The 22104-nt window shown below is 44.7% G+C and overlaps 1 protein-coding gene across 4 annotated transcripts in view; it reads left to right on the top strand.

Annotated features, from left to right (window-relative positions):
• Positions 1-8837: 8837 nt before the first annotated feature.
• The window catches only part of BBX (BBX high mobility group box domain containing), a 137531-nt gene continuing 124264 nt past the window's right edge, over positions 8838-22104 (top strand). For 2 of the 4 annotated variants that reach the window (XM_054270253.1, XM_054270256.1), the window contains exons 1-2: positions 10522-10638; positions 12108-12180. The gene's annotated coding sequence lies outside the window, so the exon portion shown is untranslated. Of the gene's footprint in view, positions 8891-9385; positions 9443-10521; positions 10639-12107; positions 12181-22104 lie in introns of those variants that run through there. The other 2 variants (XM_054270254.1, XM_054270255.1) reach the window with 2 other exon arrangements.

Consider the following 22104-nt stretch of genomic DNA (forward strand, 5'->3'; position numbering starts at 1 on the left):
GAGAAAGTGCTTGCCAACACATATTACAGCTCCACAATCCAGCCTCACGTAATCAGGTTCTGCCTGTATGAGGTTAGAGGCCTCCACAATGAAGCATTTCCATTCCCTGAAAAACAGCTGCATGTGGAATCAAGCAAGCAGATATTTTTACCCATACAATTTTCCTCTTGCCAGACAGCTGCTCGGGTTTTATTTGCTTTTTGTTTGTTTGCACATTTGTTTGTTTGTTTGTTTGTTTTTATGAGAGTGTCCATAGGGAAATGTCATTTACACTTAATGTCTTTATTTACTTATTTTGATAGCAAATTCAAACAATTCAACAAAGATAAACATTCTGCTTGGCCCATGTTGCATAAGAAATAAGAAAAATTTCTAATGAAATGTATTCATTTGAAATTGTAAGGTGCAGGGGTTCCTGTCAAGTATGATGTAAAATACAAGGAGGATTTTTCCTTAAGGAACTAACACTTCCCACAGCAGTTAACACTCTGTGTGGTAAGGAAAGGAAACAGAAGAGGGTGCATGGTCACAGCTTCTGCTCCACTCATCTACACATGCCTGTCACACCTGCATGTGAGGATACAAAGATGCTGAGATCTAAATTATACCAATGCCAGCAGAAGGGCAGAGTTCGAGGACTGCCCTGCATTGATTGACATGAGTGTGATCATTTCCAAGAACTTTTTCAGTGTTTAGTACAGCAGCCTTCTTAGAATGGGTTCACACAGCATTGCTACTTTGTCTTTGAGTTCCTGGGGGCAGCCAGGAAAAGCTTCACCTTTATGGACAATTCAGCATCTTATTTCAGGCTTATTCATGAAATAGTGAAAGCAAAGAGAGCACTGCATACAAGCACTCAGAAGCACAATGAGAAAAATGATAATAAACTTAAAGCTATATAAGCAAATGTTACACAAACTAAATCCCTCAATTCTTTCCATTAACAAAAATTTGGTATGCAACACTGGCTGAATGAGAAATCTCAGACCAGGTCTTCTGTTTAGCTGTTGCCATCTGTATTGCAAAATAAGAGATCCTGGCAAGTATTCACAAACTCATGATAGCAGAAGGTTCTGCAGTAGCGAATGAGCTCTATCACGGTCAGGATTTTGCTCACCAACTGTACCGTTTTGAAGCAAGAATTGTGTCACAACACAAAGCTCTATCTTCACAACAAAGACGAAGAAGTGACAGACCTTTGAGGCCAAAGTCACTTGTTTATGGGCAGTTCTTTTTGGAAGAACCAAGATCATGCAGAGGCTTAAGCTCATATGCATGAACAGTTCCCTCAAAGTCAACAGAAGATATATAAATCCCCCTTTACCTGGGACCTAGGTTTTAAAGTAAGGAGCTCTAGTACTTTTAAAAATAAGATTTTAATATGTGCAGAAAAAGTGGAAGCAACAATCATCTGAAAATTTAAGAATGAAGGGGAAAAATTATTAATCTAAGCACTGCTGAGCATGCAAGACTTGAGTTCTTCTCAGTAGGACTTCAATAGAGGCACAGATTTAAGGTTTCTTTATGAACGCCCAGCTCATCACAGACCATAAATCTCACCATAGATCTCTGCATGCCTTTCACTAGGCAAATTTTCAAATTTTCAGTTTGGAAAAAATGCAGACATGACAACAAAAACCACTGATTTTTCAAAGTGCTGGAAGTTAAAAAAAAAAAAAGACGACAACAGATCACTTGTGATAACCTGGACTGATTATTTTTCAAATTCTTTTGTTGAAAATTGACATTAAAGGCTGTGAAAATGCTATGTTTCTGGTTGGAGCATTTTTAAGGACTTTTTTTTAAAATATGAAACATGAAAATGCCTAAATTTGAAAGCATTTGAAAATTTAAACTTTTGCATGCAGATATAGGCACTTCTACCTCCCCTTCCCTTCACAGACATAAATATAACCCCTCCAAACCAGTAACTTATGAAACTCATAATTTGAAAAGAAATGGTCTAGTACTATCAAACTGGTTTTTTGCAGATGGAGTTAAAACTTAAAATATGGATCAGCTCCACTTACATTTAAAAAAATATAAGGACTACAGCACTACAATCAGTGAAGGATTTAACTTCTTAGTGATACAGAGATTTCAATACAAACAAGCACTTAAGCTAGAGCTGCAGGCAATCAGAACAGGGGAAATGCACACCCACCACCAGTGTTGGAGGGCTAAACCAAGTAGGGCTGATAGAAAGACAGTGTAGAATTTGCCTGCTTTCTAGAGTAAAGTATCTTCTTTGCTGCAGCACCTGGCACTGGGGAAAGCCACAGGAACCTGCTGACTTCAGGAAAAAGCCCCATTAGGAAGGCACACAGGAAGGCACACCATATATTTCTAAAAGAGCTAGTTCTTACAGGCTGGTCTGCCAACAATTCTCATGTTGGAGCAGGGAGGAGCAGGAGAAAGTGTCCTTCTAAGGTTTCACCTTCTTCTCCGTTTGAACCTAGTGGGACAGAAACAATGCAATGTTCTGATTTAATTTCCTCTCACGAGGCCTCTCACCTGGATGCACTGAAGCAGGGCACAGCCTTGATCCTGTAAGAATATTTATAGTAGGTGTCACTAGTCCAAGACATGAATTTTTATTCCTTCCTTTTTTTCTCTAGAAGGCCTCAAGACCCATCCAGTTTTGCTCCCCACCCAACATCTTTCTTTAAAGCTGAAAATTTTAATTCCAAAAGCAATGCTTCTAAAAGGAAACACCAGATGTGGTTCCCTGTCTTTGCATTCCACTGGATTGGATGCTTTTTTCTCTTTGACAGGAGCTGAGTCAGGGCTTGTTCACAGTGTCCACTGTCTTCACTGTGTCACATAGCCACCACCTGAAGGAATAAAATTCTGATTTCTGCCTCTTTTCTCTCTCTTGCAGAGATGAACAAGATCCATAATGCTACACCTGCAGTGCTCTGTATTTCCCTAGATATAAAAAGAGTCAAATACCTTGTCTTTGAGTAGTACAATGACTAATGCATGCTCTTGTTATTCAGGGTCAAATGGTCACTTGCTTTGTTTACTTTACAAATGGTAGCAACACTGTGTGGCCAAAAAAGCATGCTGTGGTCTCAGAATGAACATAACTCCAGGCGTGGCGGTGGGGCAGTGAGACATGCATCTGGGAAGCTCACCAGGCTGCAAGGATTCATGCTCGGACCCAATGGGTGCTGCTCATTCACTTGAGTCACTGCAGGCACTTGGCACTTGTCAAGCACAGACTCAACAACATCCTCTTCAGCTAAGCAGTGGTGCTACCAGGCTGAGAACTTTTTGCTCCTTGATTGTCCTCTTTCTTCTAATAGAAGTAAATACGTATTTGGGAGGCGGCGTTGAGGTACTGGTGGTGCTCTGGAGGTTGAAGAAAGACACTAGAACAGAGCTGTAGTTTCTTTAAAACACCACGAACATTTTTAGAAAAGGAATAATAAGCAAAAAATAAATATTTGAATAATACCAGAAGCAGAAATATGAAAAAGAGACCCTTGGGTGGAAGAGGAAAAAACCTACTCGATGGCACTAAACTGTAATAAGGGGCAAACAATCTAAAACTGAAATATGAGTTCCAATTACATTTTATGCTCAAAGCAGTTAAATATTATTGCAGTTTACATGAGGATTAAAGCAGAATTGTAGAAATTGGAAGTGTGGCGTTGTGGGAAAGCTGCTATGCCTTGGCCACACTTTTAACAGGGAAGGAATCCCAAGTTACTGGGTGTGAATGACAGACCTACTGCTTTTGTATGTCATTGGCAATGGAAACTGACTTGCTTGCACTAGACTAACTCAAAAGGCTACACAACATCAGGCAAGTAGGTCTGACCTGATTTACATATTTTGTGTACTGCACTATACTTGTATAAAGACAAGAATAATCTACTGAGTTTAGCAATTAGCAGACAAGTGCTTCACTATTCTCGACATTGCATACATCATGTACACTAAAATGGTTAGCTAATATATATTATCTTAACATATACCTATATGTCTTCCAGGGTCAGATGGAGGTTTTTACAGAGATGATAGACTCAAATGGATGTGGATGTTCTGGCTAGCCTATTATTTATTCCTTCTGAAACAGGAAAAAAAGGTAAATAGTTCCTCAAGTTGTAGTTATATTTTTCTAATAAAGGGAGGCACTATGAAAGAAATCTCAGAGCAGCAGAGAAAAAATGGATGGAACAATGCACTGGAATTTAGAAGTTCAGATTTGATTTTTGACTTTGCTGCTTCCAAAGTGCAACTCCTGGCAGGTCATTCACCTGTCTGTTCTCCGTCCTACTCTTGTGTCTAATTTGTCAAATGAAAGTGGTAGCAGCTTAGGCCAGAGGTTGCTTGTAGGATCTAATGCTCTTAATGTCCGGTTCTGTTAAAGGGTTGCAGTTAATAATGCTCCTCCAGTAAAAAGAGGCATTAAAAAAAATCCTAACAAACCACTTGGTAGGAGACAGTAGGAATTAGATAACTAGATGCACTAGTATAGAAAAACAACACTCAGAAGCAGCATCTCAAAATTACGAAGAAAGTACCCTGATTATTTTAATGTTGTGAAAGAACAGAGGTAAGGAATAGGAACAAAGAAATATAGTCAGAGTATAACTGTCCTCCTACAGAGAAACCAACAGAACAAGTTGGCCCTTTCTTTGACTTCAACAAACTTCTGTTGAGTTCTCAAGAAACTGAAAGTGGAGCTGAGGTGGGAACAATAGACTTCCTAGAAGTGTGCTTCTTGAAGAATGGCTGTCCTGCACTGATCCTTTGGCTCTGTTCCTACTCTGCAGTGAATATTCTGCAGCTTTAGTTCAGCTAAAATGCCTCCTCCCTTCACTGCTTGCACATAAATTGCTATTAATGTTACCATGTTATACAAGTGCATTGGGGAGGAAAATAGGCCCACTAATGCATTGTCCTGCTCCAGTGTTTTTTAACCTGGAGGATGCCATGCTATTCCATGGACTGTGGGTGGGCATAGGCCACAAGAAAAAAGCAACAGAGGTGGGACATGCTCCATGAGGCTGCATCTGCCTCACCCTTTCTTCGCCATGCTTCTGCCCGGGCTGAGTGCAAAGCTGAACGCAGATAAAGCATATGCTCCCAGATTTGCCTTATGGCCTCCCTTCCCTTCCCTGCTCACATGACAACCGTCACTTGTAGTCAGCCATGGCAGCAGCTCAGAGGGATCCAGGGCCTGCAGGCTCAGGCTGCAGCTGGCTAGTCCAAGCTTCCTTTTTATTATGGGAATAAATGTACACTGGCCATGGAACATACGTCTACCTCAGCCTGGAAGAGCTACCAGGTCAGTTCCACAGCAGCAGGTAGATTCTGCCCTGGGCAGGAGAAGAAGAGAAGATGGTAATTAGGGGTCCAACTCGGTCCCCTCCCCAACACTACTGAGCTCCATGGCAGGCCACAAAGGAGGGGAGTTAAATATATATATATATATAGTATAAATTACTATTATTTATATCAATGCTATTATTTTTTCTTGTTATCCTAAATAAGAACAAAGTGAATGGAAATATTTTTTCTCTCTTGACAGATCACAGACACGTCTTTCATGTTGTGCCATGGGTTAATTAGGAGGGGACATGCAGTTGAGAGGGAGATACTCTGCCACCAGTTGAGTGCAAAGCAGGCAAGCCCAGATGAACTCACACAAATTCCATGGACGTGCAACTTGGAAGCCCCAAATCCCACTGTGCAGGCAACAGAGCAAATGCTTAATCTGAGCTGAACTGCACCGACTTTAGTGCAGGCTGGCTGTGCACAGCAGCCCATGTGAGCCTGCCACAAGGTAGGGTCAGGGCATCACTCTCAAAAACTAATACCAGTTACACACAAGTGGCAGAAAAGTCCCATCTGATGACACAAGTTTTTGCAGAAAAATCTAGAAATGCAACTTGTGTGGAGTTCTAAAATACTAATCAGCAAGCAACTAAAAAAATTTCAGCACTTGCTGTCTTGCTGTCCCTTGAAAAATTCCTCAGAGACACTTGCTAACACCTCAAAACTCTTGATAACAGTGGCTGATGAAAGCCAGAAATATCTCCAAGTGGGCATAAAAAGAGATTAATTTGCTTGAAATCATATACAAAAAAATAGAAACCCAGAAATATTTACTATCCTCTCCCTCTCTCCTCTTCATGACTTCAGTGCTGGCAAAAGATCCTGTATTGACAACCCAAGAGAATACAGTTCTCTCTTTCACTATGGACAGAATAAATCAAAGGCAGTGGAAATGCAAACATTCTGTTTTCTGAACATACTAGCATACCTCAGCTTACTCACCTCTCTTAGAGGGTGAAAAAATCCTTGTGCTTCTATGGACCTAATAGGTGGCCTGCCTTGCAACTATCTCACAAGACATTTGTAACTGTATGAAGCAGACACAAAACACAATTGTTCTACTTAGGAGCATTGTATATTATATCCATTTTGTACAGCTGTAAAAAACTACATTACATGCAAGGTGTCCTTATCTTGGCCTCTTTTCTGAAAGGGCCAGAAAAGGTATCAAGTGTAATAGAGACATCTGTTAACAACAAAATAAAACAATCTTTAAAATGAGGTTCATGTATACTGTGAAGTGCCTACATCACTTATATTGCTCAGTAATTACCTGCTTTGACAGGATTTTAGCAATGAAGAGGTATGAGAGGCTCCATGGTGTGGTGTTATTAATATGGGTAAAAGAATCCAGGACACTAATAGCACTAATACTGACATGTAAGAAACTACACCATGGAAATTTTAACTGTCTGGATTAGGCCTCTTACTCTTGCCAGCAACTGTTTATGCATACTGAAAAGATGCTGCTTACCCACTACTGCAAAGCACTGCACAATCTGGAAATGATAGGAGGAAGCTCTGCCTAAAAATTAGGCCAACCTTTATATATGTGACTAATAAAATGTGTGTGCCTTCACTTGCCAGTGTCCCAGCCTCTGACACCTGACATGCACCTGACTTCCAGTGGAGAGATGGTCAGCTCTGCCTTCTTAGCTATGAAAATGAAATACTGAAGTAGAATGCATTCATTGCAAGAATATGTTTATGCTGTTATTTTTATATTATTCAGGCACTGACAAACACACCCCTGCTTACAACAAACAAGAGGGTGGGGCATCTACAATACTTTTGTCACATCTTAAGAAAAAATGTGCAGGCTAATTTAAAATGCTTTCTCAGAAACATGGATACAATTTAGTTTTCTAATATGAGCTTATACTTTACTGCACTGCATTATTCAGACATAAGAAATATTATTTCACGGTTATTTAACATAATTCTGCCATACTGAGAAAAGGGGTTGGGGAATGACAGAAGAGTAGACAAGCCATGGAAAGATGCTGAAATTAACCATATTACATTGGAAAAAAGCTCAGGACTGAGAACATATGGAATAAACTCTGCAACATCCTTGGATGTATAAAGTCAAAATGAAACACAAACATTGCTCTCCTATTGGAAAAAAAGAGACTACATCTTCGTTGTTATTATAACTATTATTTCTTAATTTATTATTAAATAAACTATTATTTCTTAATTTATTATTAAATAAAATTAACTATTTTTTCTTATTAGAACTATTTTTTTTAATATCACAATTACTGACTGGAAGTCAGCATCCTGCCTAGAGACAGAGCCACACAAGAAAATTAGTTCTTCCTAACTCTAAGAATAAATGCCATGTGTCTTCTGCGTAAAAAACATGAGGGTCTCATGCTGCATATATTCAAGCCCTCGCGAACTTTTAACACACAGGGTCAGTGTACGCAGTATGCTTCCACACTGTGTTTCATTTCTGTAGTGGTAGGGAGCTTCTCCCAGAAAGTTGGACTACACTTCCAACACCCATCAGCGCAATCGCCATGCAGCCACACAAAAGCTGCTGGCCTCACACTGTCGCTTTGTGCGTATCAGCCCGTCAGGCACAGAAATTCTCAAATGAATTTCACATCCATGTGTTAGGTACGGTCCGCGAGTGCAGGGCAGAGGACCGGGCAGGACACGGAGCGTGGCGCGGACCCCGGCGTTATACTCGGCCAGTTCTGCCAACAGAGCGATCTCTATGGGAAGCCGATGTTAAGCCGGCCGTGCTGTCGATGCTGGCCCGGTGAGGGCCTCTCCGCCACGCCTGGGCGAGGATTCCTACGGCAGGGGGCACCGCCCGGAGCTCCGCCGTGTCCCCGCGCGGCGCCGCCGCCTGAATCCCCTCGCCGGGTCAGGGGGCAGCGCCGGCCCGGCCCGTCCGCCCGCGGGCCGCGGGGGTGCCTGCCCGTGTTTACTGCCCCAGCAGGGGCTGCGCGGATGCGCTGCTGCCTCCCTCAACTTCTGCCTCGCCGTGCCGTGGCCCCTGAATGAAACTCGCCCAACTCGGCCGAGTAAGTTATCGGGAGGTTGCTCGGGGTGCGCCGGGCCGGGCCGAGTCCGCACCCCGCTACCCCGCGGCACTGCCCAGGGCAGACGTAGTTTACTCTCGCGGCGCTGCCCGAGCGGCCAATGGACAGTGGCTGCCGGCGCTGTGGCCGCCACGGCTCCGCGCTGCCCCGGGCGGCCCCCGCTCCCTACCCCGCTCCGGCACCGGCGCCGGGGGCTCCGCGAACCCTGCGAGGGGCAGCGCGGCGATCTTTGTGTGAGTGTGTGCGGAGAGTGTGTGCGCCGGCGGCTCCCTCGCGGGCCGCGGGTGTAACGGCAGCGCTGAGTGGCCGGCGGGCCCGTCGCTCAGCGCGCTGGCCAATGGCGGGGCGCCTTATATCGCGGGGAGTGTTGTGGCGCTGCCCGGGTTGCATGGCTCTGTGTGGAGCCGCGTTCCGCGGGCGCCGAGGCGGAGGGGCTGCGCTGCGAGCCGCGTCCGGCCCAGCGGCGCGGTGCGCACCCCGCCGAGGTGAGTGCCCCCGCCCGCATACCCGCACCGGGCGGGCGGGTGGAGATGGGCAGCGGCAGGGAGGGAGAGACAGGGAAAGGGGTGCCCTCGCCCCACGCTTTACGCTCCGCGCCCCAGTGGCGGAGCAGCCCCCCGCACCCCTCCTGCGGCGCTGGCGGAGGGCAGGGAGGCGCGGAGCTTCCTCTGCCCGGCGCGGCGGCTGCCGCGGCTCCCAGTCACTTTTCCTCCCTCTTGCCAGCCCTGCCTTCGTTTTGAAAGTTTGGGCAGCGGAGGACGGGTGGGTTGGTGCCGCCAGCCCTCCGCCCGGCCGGCAGGGTAGGGGTGACCGGGGGTATGTGACGGGGAGGGGGCCAAGTGGATCGCGGTACAGCGCAGGGCATTTAAAACACCAGCGAGCTGAGCCCGAGAGGCGGCGGGGGTAGGCCAGCCAGTGCCAGGCTGCGTTTGAAACCAGGCACCTCTCGCCGCCACAGAGAGAGGCAAGAGCAGCGGCGGAGAGAGGAAGGGGAAGGAGGGCGAGGAGGAGGAGGGATGGCCACCGGCCGCCGCTCGGTGCGTTTCTCCGGGGGGACTTGACAGGGAAATCGCGGCAGACAGAAACGAAACTTCATCCCGAGGGGCGGCGAGGCGCGGGGGAGAGTGCGCGGATCGGTATCGGCTGCCGCCGGCCTGGGGGGCTCCGCGCCGCCGGGAGAAAGGGCGGGGGGAATATAAAACCGGAGAGGGGGAAGCAGCCGATCCAGCGGCCGTACGGGGAGCCGGAGGAAAAACCCCGGCGCCGACCCCGACAACAACAGCGGCGGCCGGGCTCGGCCGGAGAGTTGGGCTGTGCGTTTTCCGGTAGTCATCGGCGATGCACCCGGGGCGGCGGCGGCCCCGGTGGGCAGCGGGGGGGGGCGGGCGGGCGGGCGGCCCTGCCGGAGTTTCGCGTGGATGCGGGATTATGTTGTGTCAATAAGTTTAAGGTGGAGAGGGAGGAAGGGAGGGAGGGAGGAAGGCGGGCGGGGGCCGGGGGGAGGTGGCGGCAGGCCTCGGCCGCGCGAAGTCCTATTTCTGAAGGTAAGTTGTGACATTGGGTGGTCGCGATGACAGAAAACTTGGCGAGGGGCGCCTTGGGGAGGGGGCGGCTGCCTCGGGGGGGTCTCTCTCGGCCGCCGGGAGCCGGATGGGTGCTCGGCTGTTATTTGCTGCTGCGAGATCGGGTCGCTGGTAAATTACAGAAAGCAGCCCTCCTCCTCCTCCTCCCCCCGCTCCCCGCCAGGCGCTTCGCTCTTCCTCCTCTCGGGTTTATTTGCAATGTATGAAACTTGCATGGATGTGAGGACAGCCGATCCAGTGTGGGTTTGCGAGGAGGAGGAGGAGGAGGACGGGGAAGGAAGGGTTGGAGGCAGGGGAGAAGGAGGCAGTCGCGTTAATCCCGGGCGCCGCACGGCAGCAGGTTTGCGTTAGGAATATCGGTGGCAGCCCGCTGCCGCCGCTGAATGAGGAAGGTAAAACGAAGCGATGCGAGAGCCGCCGAGGCGACATGCACGGCGGCGGGGCGAGAGGCACCGGCAGGCGGCTGCCCGCCCCCTCCCTCCCTGCCTGCTGCCTCCTCCCTCCCTCCCCGCCGGGGCGGGGAAGGACCGTGCCCGGGTCTCCCCCGCTCGCCGCCAGCCGAGCCGGGGGGCCGCGGGGCTTTAACCGTGTGCGGGGCGGATTCGCCACTTTTTCCGGGGGAGGCCCGCGGTTAAAAGTTTTCTGCGGAGGTGAGTGTGTGCGGGGAGGCCGGGGCGCCGCCAGGCCGGCGGTGGTCACTCGGGCCTGGGGCGCCGAAACCATTGCCCGTCCTGCTGGTGACACGTCCAAGTCCCGCAACCCGGCGGGGCGGCGGAGGGGCCCGGCTCGGCCGCCGGGGCAGGGACGGGGTGCCGGTCTCCATGTGGGCTCTCCCGGCGGCGGCACCTCCTCCCCGGTGGCAGCGGCGGCGGCAGCAGCGGGATCATCGCCCGGGCCCGCGGGGAGGAGGAGGGGAGCAGCAGGGAGGTGTTTGCTGCCAGCCTGCCTCGCCGGAGCCCGCCGGGGAGGGCAGCTGGGAGGGCCGGGGAGCCCCCCGCGCCGCCGCCCCTTCCCTGCGCGCCCGCCCGCCCCCAAAGGTGTTGTGCAGACTTTTCCCCCGGGAGGGTGAGATTTATGCGCTGCATTATTGCTCCTCTCCTCCCCCCTCAAAGCAAGATGGACTCTCTCGTCTCTCTCACTCACTCACTCTCTCCCTCTCTCTCGTTCTCTCCCCCTCTCCCTGTGTCTTGTCAGCCTTCAAGATCGACATTTTGTAACTAGGATGCAAACTTGATGGTGACCGGGGGCGGGGGGCGAGGAGGGGAGACGGGAAAACCCTGGGTCACGGCGGTCTTTCTCCATATTTAATACCTTTTCTTTCCACCCCACCCCGGAGCCCGGATTCCGGTGGCCCTACACTTTGCACGGGCGAGGGTGGGCGGAGGGCGGGCGGCGGCTGCGAGCGCCGCTCCCCCCGCGGCGGCCGGGGGTCGCTCCCCGCGGGCTGCGGTGGCGGAGGGGCGGCGGGGCGGCCGCAGCGCTCCGGGCATTACCTGAAACTGTGCTCCAGCCTTGCAGCCTTCGTCCGTCGCTCTGTCTGTCTGTCTCTTTCCCCTGGTCGTTCTCGTACCTGCGGTCTGGCGGCTGATTCTTCTTGTTAATTTTTGCGTTGTTTGGCTTATCCACGCGCGGGGATTGATCGCTCACTTGTGTAAGTTCCCGGGGGTTTTTGTTATGTATGCCTCCTTGCAGATGGTGGTCAACTTTCTGTCTTTTATTTTGATAGTACATGCGAGTATTACTGTGTGTGCGTGTAAATAATTACGTGATGCATCTCTGTGTGTATGTATGTGAGTCTGTGCGTGCTCATAAACATGCATCCGAGAGAGAGAGAGAGAGAGACACAGAGGAAGAACAACCCACCCTGCTGATGCACACTCAGATGATTTGCTCCATTTGCCCACTCCTAATGCCCTCTAAAGACACGGTGCATCTTTTGTTTGCTCCTTACGGTTTCCTGCGACTGTCATCTTGTTTTGATGACAGCTTAGCTGGGATGGGGGTGAGGAGGAAGGAAGTTTCAAGTTTTGGGATCTCTCCTCTTGTTGGTGATGTGGTGAGGTGCAATATTGTAAAATCATGGTGTGCTGATGATGTGCCTTTATTTGATACTTTATAGGTCACTATCACATGACAAAGACTTTGAGACAGCTTCATCTTCGTTGGTCTGTAATTTCCATTTGCCTTTCTGGGTAAGTATGTGAACTGTACACATGAAAAAAGAACTTGGTTGTTGTTGATAAGATAGAGGTCCTCGTGCTGCCACTTTACATGAGGAAGATGCTTGTTCTGGTTTTAGCACCTCAGAAAACATGTCTTCTCCAAGTGTTAATAGCTACTGCTAGAATACAAAGTTTGTATGTAGGGGTTCCTCCAAGTAACCTGGAAATTAAAAGGTTGTGCATATTCAGAGCTCTCTTCGCTTGTTTTTTTTTTAGTGGTGGTTTTTTTCCCTTAAACTTTGTAAAGACAACCAGCTGATTGACTTAGGGCAGAAGTTTTAGACCAGAGTAACATTAGAATATGCAAAGTGCAACACACAGGTCAAAAATGTAATGAGTCCTTTTAAAATTCAGTGATATAAAAGTTTGAGAATGTAAACTGAATAGGTAATTAGAAAATCTGAAGGTCAAGAATCAATGACAAGTTTAGCAGAACTGTAATGCTGATGCAACAGGAGTGCATTCAGTTTTAACACGTAAACTGAGAGCTAATTAGAGTTCCATCCATGCTCATTCTGTGTTACTGTTTCTGCTCTTGGCATTGATGAATGCAGATACCAGTCAATTTGAAATATGTATCTTACTTACTTAATTTACTGGTATTCCTACATTTTCAGGTACACATCAATTTGTTTTAATCTGCATGCTGGGAAAAGTTACGATAACTTTTGAAGGGTTTGACACCTTTTAAGCTGAAGTGGAAGTGGTAGTTTAAAGAAGAAAGAGGTTCTGAATTTTTGGAGTCACATTTAAAAATGACATAAAATGAGTGGCATTTGGAGCACTTCTCTTACAATTGCCCATGCTGTCACTGACCTGCATTTGGCCCAAAATGGGAAGTGGGAGGTAGCATATCGTCTTGGTACTATCTGCACATAAATAAAAGCAAGACAGGACATGTATTTGGGGTAAGCTTAGTACTCATAAATGCAAATGATTAATAACATACTCCTGACCTTTTGCAGGCAGTGTATAGCAGACATAGGATAAGTGATGGTCCCAAACATGCTGACTTGAAGGGGGCTGTTGGGAGCAGCTGTTCTGGTATGATATTATAACCACAAAGCTAGTGTTGAGGCTGGGGTAACCACTGTGGGCAGTTGGTTTGAAGGGAGAATTCTGCTGTTCTCCAGTTCCTGCAGATTTACACTCAAATTCCAGGTTTTTGGATTTTGTATGTGATGTGGTTAGTACGTGCAGGTCTCAGAGTGTCAACACCAAACTCAATTACTGAATTTTTTTGTGACAGACTAGTTGCATAGGAGAATATTGCTTTTGGTTTTATAGCATTACTGACAAGGATTGTGTTCTGTGAAGAGTAATTTTTGCAACAGTTTTGCCTAAGTAAAAATGCATGTGGAAATTCAAAACTGGCAGATAGGCTTCAAAATGTTGATCAGGGCTGAATACAAATGTTCTGATTTCTGAACTTAATTTTCTGTGTTTTCATTTAAGAGTCACATGAGAGTACTGTAAGTGCTAAGGACATTTTCTTTATTTCAAGTAATAGTAAAGGATACTGAACAAGAATAGCTCAGAGACCTTGACTCAGGTCTTGAGTCATTATCTGGTTTTAGTTTTGTTATGAAGTCTTTTGGATGCATGGAATGTTGATCTGGCAGTGAAGTGGTGATCATAATCTTCCCACACTTGGAGAGAAGTGGACCTTGGTTTTGTGCATCGTGCTAAATGTATGTCTCACCTGATGTTGAACTGGCTTGAACAGAGAAAAGGGTAAGGTATCATTTTTACCAAAAAAGCATAATTGGAGCTTTAGAGGAAGAAAAGAAATACATAGCTTAAAATATAAGAGTACATAGCTTAAAAAAAAGGCAATGAAAATAATGCACCTAGTTAAGGTGAGAATAGAGATGTTGTTAAGTTTGTCCATGACTGGAAATCTCTGTTTGCTTTGGGGAGCTTTTGTTTTGGTAAAAGGGAAGATTTCTTTTGTTACACAGTTCTCACTAAAGTAACTGTTCATGGCTGGATTTTAGTCATTTGGTCCTGACATACTGGAGTTCTGGTTTGCTTGGCAAGTGCCAATGCAGGGCTGGTGTGTCACAAGATAGAAAGTGATGAGCTGCTTTGCAGGGGGCCTTGTGGATGTTTCAAAAATTGACCCAAGCTCTCAAAAGTTTGTTGCACACTACTGTCCCTCTTGGCACAGCAAGCTGCTAAACCATGTCAAGCAGGCATGTAATTTAGCAGAAACGTAGCTGGTTTGTGTGGAGGTAAACTCAGAGTATTTAAGACGCTTGCCCTTGACCCTTTGGAGTTTTTTGGGGGCTGCTTGCTGTAAGCTCATTGCCTGCAAAACTTCCATTGGCTTCTGCAGGAGGTTTATTTAGGAAAGGAGTGTAGGAGTGATGGTGAGAGGAATTTGTCCATGTTTATTTTTCCCTTCAAGGAAGAAAACCTTTCTCTTTCGGAGCTGTTGTGTGAATAATTAAAGATATTAAATGTCAGTTTTCCACATAAAATATCAGAGGTAATCGTGCCATTATTTTATAACTAATGTTTTTCCTGTTCATCCGGAACGCTCTTAATACACTTTGTTCGTAAATTAGTGGTTCTGTAATTGGCAATCCTGTAAGCATGTGAATATCTTGAAGGAGATGACAAGTCTTGTTAAATTCACTGGTATGATTGCTTGCATTCAGAGCTTAAAGTTCTTCCAGGTTGCTGCCACTCATGGCTGAGGATGCGCAGTGTCTCTGGAGCTCATGAACATGGCATTAGGCAGGGCAGTCCTCTGGCACAGAGCTGGGGAAAGAGTGGTGTGGAGAGAGGAGAACTTGACTGGGTGAGCTGGGCTGAGGTGCTCTTCCACCACATGTGGTGGTGGAAAAGGTGCAGGTAAGGTTGGTGAGACCTGTGGTGTGCAAGGCTCTGCTGTGATGTGAAGTTTGTGAATACACCTGCAGTGAAATTTGGATGCCTGGGAGGTGAGACACTGCTTCTCTTTCAGCAGTACATGGCTTGTGTAGTGCTCAGATTCCCCTCTTTATCCGAAGGCGTTCCTTGCTGGAGGAAGGTACTATAAATTAAAATAGGAGCTGAAGTGAAACTCGCATTTTATTTTTTGAGTGTGTTGCAGGCTGTCTCTGTGAGCTCTGGCAAGTGATGTAGTCAAAACCAGAAACTGCTTTCCAAATTTTGGACCCAAGTTGGACTTCCTGTGCCCTGTTGTGATGATGGCCTGCTGTGGCCACCAGTGGAATTGGCAGCACAGCTTTGGCCTGCTGATGGCTTCCGAGGTCTTTACTTTTAGAAGCATAGCCTTCTGTCCCTTGGTCACTTCTAAATGGAGAGTGACAGTACTTCCCTGTATCATTAAATCATATGGCACCTCTATATTGGGACAGTTTTCATCAGTGATTCAAGTTTTTCAGAGCAGTTTAGATACTGTTGTAGCTTACTTTAAACTTAATAATTTATGTTTTCATTATTTAGGGGTCTATAAAGCTGGATTGAACTTATTATCATATGTATTTCAAAATATTGTTGAGAAGAAATAGGTTAAAGTCATCCTTCTAACTTCTATAATGTTATTTCTTTTCCTTGTACCATCCCTTTCCTGGGGTTTTATTGCCAGAAGCCTTTTTGTTCAGTTTCATGTCAAAAGATTATTAGGACTTACTTCCTTTTTATTATTTTGGTTTTGTTTTTTGTTTTTTTTTTTTTTAAGGTCAGTAATGATACAGTGTTTCTGTCTGAGAGTGATAGGGTGAGTGTGGTCCTGGTGGACATGGGAATTTCACAAAAGGCTCCTACAGTTTTGGGTAGTTTTGGAAATGGTAGTATCTGAACCAGCCTAAGGATTACTCTGAATTTAAAAATGGCTTGATGGGCTGCTGTTTTGCATTGCTTGAAAAAGAAAAAAGCACATATTATTTTCTCAATAATAGTGATATTATTAATAATTGGTGGTTGTAGACCTTGCCTTATTTATGTACTTCTGTCCTGTTTGGTGAAGTACACAAGCCATAGCCATACTGTAATCACACACCTCAAGATCAGGAACAATAATTTTTTCCCAGTTTTAGGCATCTGAGATGAAAAGCTGTGAAGGAGCGTAGGCTTTCCTGCAGTCACTTAGCAGGTTAGCAGTAGCAGGGAATGGAATAAAATCTGCATCTGACTCCTTTGTTTTGTGTCCTTTCCCTTGCTCTGAAACTTTCCTGGTAAGTGCTTGTCTTGAGATGTGAGTAGACTCACTGAATTCTGTGCCACTTGGACATCTTCTGCCAAATACTCCACTTTCATTCATAATGCTGTTTAAAAAAATATCCCACCTTCAGAATGTTGTGAAGTTACTGACTTACAATTTGGTTATATTTATTGACAAGACAGTGTAAAGTAGGAGGAGAGCTTACTTAAGAGCTTTTGCCAGTAAACATGGTATGTAAATTGCTGTTTATTGCAGTATTTATCACCCCTATTTATTTAATACTAACTTGGTAAAGTTAATGCAAGGAAGAAAATGATTCTTCATAGTGATGTTTTTAAAATGTGATTAATGTGAAATAGTTCTTCACAATTAAATTATTTTTTCATATTCATAATCTAATGTAAAATGACAGCTGATTTTCTTATAAAGCATGGAATTGACAGAAGCAACTACTTTGGCACTCTGGCAGTATTGTGATAGAGTAACTTGCTTACTGTACTTTTATTTCTAGAGACGGTAAGCATGTAAGATTTTCAGATTTGCTCTTTACCGGTGTTTTGTTACCTAAAATAAAAACTTGATGTAAAAATTGGAGGTGTATTTGAGGAGTAAAGCACACTTTACTTAATGCCTGGGTGTAGACCTATTTGTAATGTTCTCACAATGGTAGCAGTGTTTTATTATTTCTAATAAATTTAATTACTTAAAAAATGAATCAACAAAGAGGAAAACATGGTTTTGACACTTTCCAGTGTTCATGCTTTTTCCTTTATAGCACACAAATGCATAATGTAATAGCAAGTCCTTATGAGCGTGGACAATTCAGCATGTGAAAATAAACTAGCTTCAGGCATATCTGAGTACAAAGAAACCTAGTACAACAACATTTCAATTTTTAGCGAGGGAAAGGAAAGTTAACAGGATTTTATGAGGCTACACTAAGAAAATCAGTTGCTTAGGAAGCATGGAATTTTTATTGTCAGAAATCTTTCACGTGGGTGTCTCTAAATAAGACATTTTATAAAATGTAGCAAATGCTGAAAGTAAGAAGCAGCATTTTATTGACCCTTAATGTCACAGAGCCTCATTCAGCAAAGATAAAAATAATTCAGTGGACTAGCACAACATGGGATCTATGGAACTTAATGCAAGTGGAAGCTCTCTTGACAAGAAGCTTATCAAGTCCTGTCTACACCTTCCCTTTCTGAGGGAAAGTGGGAAGGTGTCTTCCCTCTGGCTGTGTGGTGTTTTGTTTGAGAGTTTATCATGCTTTCTTTCTGAAAAGCATTATGTGTGTAGCAAATTGTCTGCTTTAAGACATTGTGGAATGCCCCTCACTGCTTCCTGGCTGTGGGATCGCTCTCTTCTTACACAGGTGTAGCATCAGGAGGATTTCTGCCACCCTCACTGCTGGGAGGGGCTTTGTCCTGTGCTTCTGAAACCCCAGGGTCCCCAGGGCAGGATTAAGCACATGCATTGGAGGCCTGCTCCTCGGTTCTGTTCCTGAGAACTGAGCTGGCCTGTTGCAGGATTCAAGTGGGGAAGTCTTAAGCCTGGTCCTTTGCACTGGTGAGCTGGGTAAGGGATTGGTGACTGTACTGTGCTGCGGAGTGTCAGGCAATGTTTCAGTGTTTGATGGCTTTCAACCAATACCTTTCACTTCATTCCCCAATATGTTTTTTCTGCTGGCTACATAAGGACTTTAAACTTAAATCTTGTTAGAAGTTGTCCATCTTTTTGTTTCGAATATTTTGTTTTTCATTTGTACTCATGCCTTGCACAGTCAAGAGGTACCCAGCAATGGGAGTGGGGAAAGCATGTCACCCAGTAATAGTTAGGATTACGTCTCTTGCAGTAGAATGGTACGTCTTCCCTCTGCAGCCTGTGTGTTCTTCTGTGAAACAAATAATTCTAAGTTTTTGTCTGTGTATGTGAGAGAATGCATTGTTTTGTGGTTGGCAAAGCAATGTTAAAGAGAGACTTCGAGAGAAATTTGAAGGTGAAGCTGGATAAAGAAAACATTAGGTGAGAATGGAAGGAATGAGGGAGGACTTGATTTCTTACTTCATTTCATTTTTGTGGGTGGCTGTGTTTGGGTTTGCTTTCCTTAAGTGGTGGTCTTTGAGCCACATCCTGCCTGCAGTGAACTACAGTCGGCAACATCATGCTGACTTAGGGGGAAAGTACAGGAGCATCAGTTTCTCTGAACCTCATGGCTGAAGAGCCTGATCCTGCAGTTACAATTGTACAGGTGAATTCCTGAACAAAAAGCCAGGACCAGACCTGCATCATCAGCAATGTGTACCCTTTTGCAGGTTTGCTGGCTGAAGTTCTGGTGGCCTGTAATTCCTCAGGAAAGATGCAGATTTCACATTATTCTTAGTTATTGATGTGCAGATAGTCCTGCCAGGGACTGGCACCTGTTGTACTCACAAACTTATAGGCATCCCTGACCTGCTGGTGAGCTGGGAATAGAGACGTTGCTGAAACATGGAGAGTTCTTGTAAATGAGAAGAGGGTGGAAGAGCATGAAGTGTGAGAATGCCATTTGGTAGATGATAAGTCTTCTGGCATGTAAGCCATTTTGTTCAAGCATGTTTGCTTCACAAGTTGGCTGTCTGTCTAGGGAAAGAAAGCATTCTGATGTACTTCAAATCAATGGGCAGAGATGATAGATTTGGAAAGAAGTGCCATTTTCACCTCCACTTCTTTGGTAAAGCTATCTTCTGCTGTTCTTTCTCTTTCCAAAAGTTTCTTTATATCCAAATTTCATGTGGAGTAGTGTAAACTTCCTGCCTAGCTGAGTTCTAATCAGTCAGTGTTCCATGCCGCAAACTTGTGAGTTCCAGGGTTTAGCTTTTGTTTGAATATATGTGTAATTCTTTTTCTTACTTAAATTTCTTTATTTGTATTCCCTCTAATTTGTTTGAGATGCTCTTTCATACATTGTGTTAAACATCAATCATCAAGTGCTCATAATGTATTTTGAAACAAGTATGCAAAATTGCAGCATGATCCTGCACTGATTACAGAACTATAGCATATGAATTAATAAGAAAATAAAACCAGCATAATTAATTTCCAGCTGCTTTTGGAGAAACAGAGGTGTTTATAGGGGGAAATTTGGTGTGTGCAAATTAAAGAATGACAAAGCTGGTAGCAAATATATTAATACAGACAATTATTCACAATTTACTTCCTCTGTTGTATTGATTAAAAATGTGTTTTAGTGCTGAAAGAGTAAACAGAAACTCTAGTGCCATTCTTCTAAAATGGTTGGACTAAATAAAAAGCACAAGTGTCAGAAATAGAGCCAAGAAAGGAAGTTTTTAACTTTATTTCTTAGTGTGGAAGACCTTAAATAAGGAAAGTAAATGACAGGTAACTAAGTGTAATGGTGGAATTTGTCCATTTCTTATTACTATGAGATGTCCATTAATATGAGAAAATTGCCCATTTGTGTGTGTGTGTGTTAAATAAGTTTTGAGAGTTAAGTATTTCGCTTGCATCTCTTGTGTGTGCTTGTGCTCGTCTGTCTCACCTCAGCACGGTGTACCAAAGCAGCAGAGGGTAAATAAAGTTCATGGCTGAAAGTGACCCAGGTAAAATCTCACACGGTGTGAGTGCCCTTGCCATGGTTTGGTCCTTCAGAGTCCTTCGGAGGAAGCTGTTGAAGGGATCTGGATACTCAGTTGCCGATTTTGAAATCACTTAGTCTGTTGCTGCTCAGGGTGGGCCTGTTGCTCAGGTGGGAGCTCCAAACAAAGCTTTTGGGTCTGTGTGCCTGCGACGTCTTCCTGGTTTTTAATCAGCAGAGGAAGATCCTGCCCTCCTGAGAGAGATGCCTAGAGGAAATGGATTATTTATTTATATAGTGAAGTGGACTCTCGAGGATGTCCCTGTGAGCTTTCTGTTTCGCTGCACCATGTGCTGATGGGGCCAAAGCGAGTGAGAGGATGCTGGAGTGCACAGAGGGAAGCACCTGAGAAAACTGACCAGATACTGTGTTTTGTCTAAGAAGCGTTCTGCTGGTTTCTCTGCCGCAGCTGATCTGGTTTCTGTGTGCAGCCTTGCTTTTCTGGATGGACCCACAGGGCTGCATTTGACGTTTGCTGTTACTCTTCGCAGAAAGAAGGAAATCAAAAAGGGAGGTGAGGTTGTCATCACAGACATCCCCATGCAGTGGGTTACACGAGAGAAGGGCACAGTTCAGATCTACAGTGGGGACAGGATGTGTTCTCTTATTCAAGGATCCTAGAGGGGAAAAAAATACCTTTGAGTGGGGGATGGTGTTTTGTGGAGCTCTAACAGGCTTTGCAGAGATTGAGTAGGGCTGAAGGAGAGAGTGGGGGCAGCACACTGAAAACAGGGGAGGTTTTATGCCTCCTATTCCTGGCCCTTGTGAGCCCCTCTCTACGTACACTCCCATCTCTGCTGCCTTGACATTCCAGTTACACCTATTGAACTGATTTAAATCAGGATTGCGCTCAATAAACGCATGGGGTAAATTGGTGCTTGTAATCTCATTTTGCTTTGGTATTTTTGTTTTTTCAGGAGCAGTCTCCATTGGTAGACACCATTAAAATATGTTGCCCAATTTATCCTTTACACTAAATTAGGCACTACTTTTTTGTTGTTATTTCAGAGCATGCACTGTATGCCTCTTACACAGTTTCTAAGTGATTTCATGGCCTATGTGCATTTATCTAGATTGCAACTGTTAAACAAGTTTTGATTTAGGATATGACAAATCATTCCTTTTTTTGATTGTGGCCTTTAAAAATGTCCTACTTAATAAAATTACACTCTTGCACAAACACATAAATGCAAATAGATTTTGCACTTAAAATAAAACTAAAATATTATCTCTAGTAAGGTAACTAGTTCTGCTTAAGTGAATGTAAGCTTTTAGAACTAACAGAACTTAAACTTCTTTGTTTTCTCAGAACAGAAAGAAAATAATCATACTCTTTCAATTCCCAGTTAGTTTCCGGGCTTTACAGGAAGTGCCATTAAGTGACTTATGGAGCAAAGACTCTGCAGATGCAATGGAAGGTATTAGTTTCAGGTAACTTAGTTCTAAACCTAATACTTGTTCTTGGTACTTCAAGGAAGTACCTGTTGAGTGTTTGAGCTTTGTTTACAGTTTTGACTTCAAACATTTGCAATTTATTTTAATATAAATTGAGTTACATAATATTACAGTGGAATTCAGCATTGGTTTGTAATTTAAAGGCAAATTGCAATTAGATTTTTTTTGCTAAAACACATCTAGCAACAATAACATCTGAAATGCTGATATGATTTCTTTGTTCAGAAAGAGTTCATTTGTAACAGTATCTATTTCTGTTAAGCAGAATATATTTTTTTAGATGACTTTAGCATCTATTATCTGGTTCCTGTTTGTAATAGCAGATGCCTTGGGCAGTATCTTCTGCCATTTAGGAATGCAGAAGGTTACCTAGGCTCACTAGGTAACGCTGTGGCCATATTTTTTTGTTGTTGTTGTGCATGCTAGATTCCTCTGTAGCTTCTAAAAGATAGAGATCAACAGATCTCTGTTTACACAGATATGTACTTAATATTAAAAAATTAATTATTTTTAAATTGCTGTTACAAGCTTTCCATTTGACTATGTGGTATGTGATTGTGACTTTAATGGTTGAGGTGGTGCTTTACAACATCCAGGAAGGAATCTAGCACTGCTGGTCAGAGAAAGC

Source organism: Melozone crissalis, unplaced genomic scaffold (assembly GCF_028551555.1).
Source record: "Melozone crissalis strain CALT ecotype California unplaced genomic scaffold, PUWL_Pcris_2 ptg000009l_1, whole genome shotgun sequence".
Lineage (NCBI taxonomy): Eukaryota > Metazoa > Chordata > Aves > Passeriformes > Passerellidae > Melozone > Melozone crissalis.